The 6,369-nt window shown below is 37.8% G+C and overlaps 1 long non-coding RNA gene across 1 annotated transcript in view; it reads left to right on the top strand.

The window, feature by feature from the left end:
* Nucleotides 1-6,140, top strand: part of LOC137979323 (uncharacterized) — a 10,632-nt gene extending 4,492 nt beyond the window's left edge. The window contains exon 4 of the long non-coding RNA XR_011118300.1: nt 5,798-6,140. This is a non-coding gene — a long non-coding RNA (uncharacterized lncRNA). The remainder of the gene's footprint in view (nt 1-5,797) is intronic.
* The last annotated feature ends 229 nt before the right edge of the window (nt 6,141-6,369 follow it).

Below are 6,369 nucleotides of genomic sequence, written 5' to 3'. Positions count from 1 at the left end.
CCGAGCTTCAAGATTTCAATTTTTTTGCCGGAGAATTCAGCCTCAGAACCCTCAGCAAGACGCTTGCTTGTTAGCCCCCCCCCCCCCCTCCCCCCAATACAAAATACGCTCCGCCGTCATTGGTTACTCGACGCTCCAGATTTAGTTTTTAGGGAAGCATCGATTACGAAATAAACCCAGCCACAAAAAAGCCATGACGAGAGTTTCAACTTTTCATCTTTATTATTGTGCATGGAAGGAAAACAAACCTGTATTACAGAGTCTAGTGATAGCGCAATTGAAGACGGTGCCTACTATTGCTATTGCGCACACACTCTGCGCATCCTGAGATACTCGGGTTTCCTTTCGGTGATTCCTACTAATACAGGGACATTTTGCGCAGTTTGAAACTATCCGGAGAAAGTCGATCTTAGTAAGTACTCTTGGTATCCAAAAAGAAAACTAGGGGTAACATTGCATTTTTCAGAGATAATTAAGTCTCAATTTGAGAAAAAACGCCATACATTGCTTTGGATTTCAATAACACTTGTTAAGATCTACATTTCCTGCATGATCATAAACCGGGGCAAAAATATCTTCGAATTAGTAGGCACCGTCCTTAACAGCTGACCGCAAGTGCTTTTACGGAAAGTTAAAAAATGTCAGCAAAACTGTGATATGCTGTCAACTTCTTTGAAGGTGACAAGAGTTTATTTCACATGACAGTTTGTCACGTTTTGGTCGAATCAAATAATAATAATAATAATAATAATAATAATAATAATAATAATAATAATGTCTGGCTTGGTAACCGCCCTTTCTCGCAGTCAGAGGCAGTCAGTGAGTAGTAATTCTAAATATGACAAATAGGGTTAGCCGAATCACCATATTTTATCTTCTCTGCCACCCTTACCATTCCGGAAACGAAACACTATGTCTTTTTTAAATAGCCCCTTGTTGAATTGACTTCTTGTTTGTAAATAATTGTTGCTTAAATTATTGATCAAAAAAGCAAAAATTCCCCTAAATGCGCAGTAGATAAGCTTAAAGAAATATTGTTGACTTCCCAAAGAAAGTTCATTTTACACTAGAACGACCAAACAAATATTTTCTAACGTGCAAAACCTTGGCTACCTATTAATCATTTGCAAGAAAGAACACTGTAAGGTGACGTTTGATTGTAAATCTACGAGTTGTTGGTAAGGAGAGGAGAAGTCACGTGAGATAGCGCGCGGTAAGCAAGCAGTCAGTCTTTTAAAGTATCCAATGCTCATGGCCGACCCAAGCGTGAGGGTAGAAAGTGAGAATGGCATATCAAATGTGGTGGGCACGTGACTTCTCCTCTCCTGGCCCCGGTTGTTCGAAAGCCGATTAAACTAACCCATGATTAGCGTTTATTCCGTGATTAAATTTGTTATTCCTGGGATAACTAATCCAAGGATAAAAAGCTGTTCCTGAAAGCAGATTTAATCCTCGATTAACTATCCCCCGACTAAGCTCGGATTAAACCAGTAAAACCAGTTATTTGCCCCTTCACAGAAGGTGAAGGCCATACCTGAAGGGAAAAATAATGGCGGAATGTGTCGCGGAACGTGAAGAAATAAACTCTGAAGCAAAAGAAAGAAAACGAAAACCCAACTTTTCCGTTTACGAAATTGGCGTGATTACTGAAAATGTTAAAAAAAACCTTGAAACTATTCAGTCGAAACTAACAAATAATGTCACCAACAAAAAGAAACAAGAAAAAAAAAATTTTTTTTTTTTCATTTTTTTTTTCTGTCCTTATAAAATTACATTGTGTCCTTCTACTTCTCAGCTTCTGTATTTTGATTTTCTTGCTATCTATTTATTTAACAACCTATTAAATTCTAGAGAACTAATACCCTACATAGTGAAAGTAACAAACAAAATTCTTATTAGAGACTCGAACAATTAAAATGTAAACAATTACGTTGTAAACAGATCAACTATAATTCCATTTGTCTAGTGTTATGGTATTGTAATATGTATCGTATGTAGTGCAAGTTAATGTAGTGCAAGTATTGTGTAAGAAGTAAGTACAAGTGTAAATCATGTAACATGTATCGTAAGTAGTACAATTAAGAAATAATAATTAAAAATAATAATAATATAAAAAAAAAAAAGAAACAAGAAATCTGGGAAGAAATTACGCGAGCTGTTAATGCAGTGGGAACAGCAAACCGTACAGTGTCCGAGGTGAAGGACAAGTGGAAAAATCTTCACAGTACCGCGAAAAAAGAATTCTCTGAATTCAAGAGAGAGTCGAAGAAGACTGGAGGAGGGCCGCCGCCGAAACCCGTTAGTGCTTCAAGTAGAGAGATTATTGAAGTCTTTGAAGACACGCCAGGTTTCAGCGGCTTGAATGGGTTTGAGACAGGTATGTAAACAATACGGTTGTTCCTATGTTACGAAACTTGTCATGTGATTATTATTTGCACACAGACGACCGGCCATATTTATTTTTCTTTGGCGCGTTGTCTACGTTGTTTTGATTTGACAGCCGCTGTACTCTTTCTGACCGAACGAAAAGTCTGGATACGTGCGTGGAAAAGAGAAGTCTTTGTATTTAATAACTTAAAATTATCGCATTCCAAGTTTACTGTGAAAGCTCCCTCACATTCCACGTTTGAAATTGACAACGCTGTCACGAAGACAGCGCAACTTTGTTGTTTACATTCAACTGAACCACATTTTAGCGGATCCTACAGCAGCTTGCATGATGAATTTTAGCTTATACTAAATGAATAGCAATAATGGCTTCTGTTGTAAGCCTAAGCTTAAATTTGAATGGTAAATGGTCAAATCCTTGTAAACTTACAAAAAAAATTCAGCAAATTGACAAGTTGTTAGATACACGCTAGCTCTGTTGAATTAGATGGAGCAACTGTACTCGCTAATTTGCACAAGTGGATTTGGTGCCTTACCATTGGAAGTGTTGGAAATGAAATTGTTACAACCATTAAGTGATTATAATAAAGACAATAATATTAATGGTAATTGATACACATTTATCTTTTCTCTCTAGTCTCTGAAGCTACAGCTGCTGAACAATTGACCAATATTGACAGAAGTGTGAATGAAAACGTTAAAGATGAAATTCAAGAAGAAAAGAAGAAAAGGAAACTGAAGAAACAAATTACTCATGATGACGTCCTTGAACAACAGTTCAAGGCATTAGTTACGAAACAAGAAAAATTGAATTTAAAAAAGAGAAAATTAGAATAAATTAGTGGGCCCTTAAGGGCCGATTTACACGGTACGACTTTGTCGCATGCGACAACGGCTTACGACAGGCCCACGACATGATTTACAATTGTTGTGTACGTCAGAAAAAATGTCGTATCATTTTAAAACATGTTTTAAAACGCTGCGACAATCGTAAGTCGTGTCGTAGGCCTGTCGTGAGCTTGTCGCATGCGACAAAATCGAATCGTGTAAATCGGCCCTTAGTGAGCATCCGCGATAGGAAATCTGGAGACGCGCAGAATTTATTCGCAATAACAATAGTAGGCACCGTCCTTAAGTGGATCTGTCATCAACTCTTCGAAGCCATGTTTCTCGATTCCGTTTTATTTTCTTCAATCTTTCTGGGATTGAGTATTTTACAAGTAACCACATGTCTTCTCAAGGTGCTATTTACCTAAGACATCTACCATTGCATTATAATGATATACGGTACAAAAACAATATCGTGTACTATTAGAGCTACATATTACGCAAAGATAACTTGAATCTCCTGGAAGACATAACGCAGCTCATTTGACAATGGACCCTTCCACGGTTTTCGGCGCCATCTTGATTGGGGGGCAAAATTTATAGTAAATGTATGGGATTTTGGCCGACTTTGAACTGCTGTAGCGCCTCTAAAAGAGACAGCTTTCCACAGTGATAGTGTCTTCTAAAAGACATTTATACTGAGATTATTTTCATGAAATGTAAAGAACAGATTCAGGCTACAACGACCATAAACGAATTTTTAAGATTCCATACAAACCCTTCTAAAATCATCACGGCAAATTGCTTCGAAATTAGAAGCAACATGAGAAGATTTATTATTCGAATTTACGGATGTCATACCTTTATTAATGGCCTTATTTTCTGTTGAATGAATGATATCAATAAAACTATGTAAAGTAGTGGCAAAAGTTGGAAATCTGTGTCTTTTAAGCGGCGCTACAGCGGTTCAAAGTCGGCCAAAATACCATACATATACTGTAAATTTTTGCCGTGTTTGGTAAAAAACCCTGGAAGGGTCAGTTTCATCCAGCGCTGTACTACTGTACTACCACATGTACGCAATGCGTGCCTATTTTTTTGTAGCGCTGCAAAAGTACTTTTAGCTCGCTTTATTGCTGACGCGTTCCTTGACCATATTAGGTACAACAGGTATATGAACTGATAGCCTGTGTCCGGCGAGCCAATAATAATACTGGAAATCTGATGTCCGCAATTCAGTTTTTAATACTGAAATAAATAAGCCCCTTTATGGTTTGCTGTTATGTCAGCTGATAGTGTCCTTGGCTGAGAGATCTACATTTGCCATCGAAGCTTTGCTTGTAAGTCAAATATTTATTTTTCAAACAATCTCCTAACCAACGACATTATCAGCCGATATATACCAATACCAGCAAGGCAGAAAGGGGTTTACTTATCAATTAAGATTAGTTTTCCTATTCACGGAGAAAATCTAAGGATGTCTCCACTAGCAGTCGTTTTTTTGTGGGTAGTGCATTGTAAGTGCATATTGTCATCGGGGCAGTCTGAGTGAGCGATTTTAAGATTGTAGGCCTGCAGCGCATGCATGAATTACGAAAGTAGTGTAAGATTTTCTTGAATTTCAACAGTTGATATCCATTGTACAGGTATTCTGTTTGCGGCCTACTTGTTACCTTTTTTTTACTTTGCAAAAGCAACGGCCAACCGAAACAATAGCGTTAACATTGGTGGCATTCTTGCCTGGAGCGCTTGTGGGCTCGTTAGCCTAACTTCATCGTTTGGGGATTCCATCGCTATTCCTCTCAATACAGGAATAACAGAAGATTCGTAAAAAGGCCTTCAAGAAACAAATACAGAAAAGAAATCAAGCAAAAAGAAGTTTAAAAGAAAAAAGATTAGGTGTCTTCGTCACGGGGATTTTTCGGTGGTCTCCAGCCCTATCCCATAGGGCTTTAATACTTAAGTGAGATATCAACCTGTTCGTAATCGGAATTCAAAAACGTCAACAAAATTGAATAACACAATAAACAGTAAAAGAAAATTAATTTTGCAAAAATAATTACCTCACAGTACCAGCCAACGCACTTCGCACATGTACGCAATGCGTGCCTATTTTTATACGTTGGATGTTCCGTTTGAGGTGTCTTCTTTGACTACGACATTCTCTTATTTTGTCCTTGCTATTGGCCTTAGGTTTTCATGTGGAGTTGGATGACAAATTTGAGGGAAAGTGAAAAAAGTGGGGGGCTAGGAGCACACTCACCCCTCCCCTAAACACACTGTAAACTAAAGGAAGCGGAAAAAATCATGAATATATTTTATGTGCTAATGACGGAATGAAGTTGTAATTAGCATATCCAAGTATAGAGGCGCATTTCACTAGAAGAAATAAATCGGGAGCAATAGTCGTATAACAGAAATACCAATACTGGTCACTGTGTTGGTACATCTACAGTAGATTCAAACGATTTCAATGAGTGCTAGCGATACAAAGATCAAATAATTAATGCTGATATTCCAACTTTTGCTGAGCAAGCTGTGGAAATATGTCTTCTCACTTTGCAACCTGTTGAATTTTTAGATTTGAGTTTGAAAGAGGATTGTGTGGAGACGATTATTGGCTGCGGATTGTTCCTCTGGCAGTTGCAGCGTTCATCCATTTCACCATTTATCATTTTGAGAGGATTTTTTAGAGATAACATTGTTCAGTTTATCATTGTAAAATGAAGTGTTCCTTCGGTGTGGTTTTGAAAATGGCCTCTTTCAGAGTACAATTTTGCTGTAATTCTTGTGAAACACACCAAGTTTTGACTTACTTACGCATGAGAGGTCATCTCGTAGTTCTGCCGGTTTAACCTCTCTTTAAAAGCGAAGCTGTTCGAAGAAATTTCATGTAATTTGATTTTAATAAAAGCTTCAGTGATCTGCAGTTAACATTGCATGTCTGTAAACCTCGTGATACTGATTGAAGAGCAAACAAGAATCAGGCCCCAAGGGAAACAGTGAGTTTTTTTTCCTATGACTCTCAATGTTGGGACATTGAAGGTCGAGGGAAAACATGCAAAACTTGTTATATCTCCCGTCTCAATGCAGCAAATTATAGACCAGTTTCTTCTCACGTCTTTGTTACAATAGGGGTATTTAGCGTCGCGT

This window comes from Montipora foliosa, chromosome 12 (assembly GCF_036669935.1).
Source record: "Montipora foliosa isolate CH-2021 chromosome 12, ASM3666993v2, whole genome shotgun sequence".
Taxonomy (NCBI): Eukaryota; Metazoa; Cnidaria; class Anthozoa; order Scleractinia; family Acroporidae; genus Montipora; species Montipora foliosa.
The sequence above is the reverse complement of the archived record's forward strand: the minus strand, read 5'-3'. Positions and strand labels throughout refer to the sequence as shown.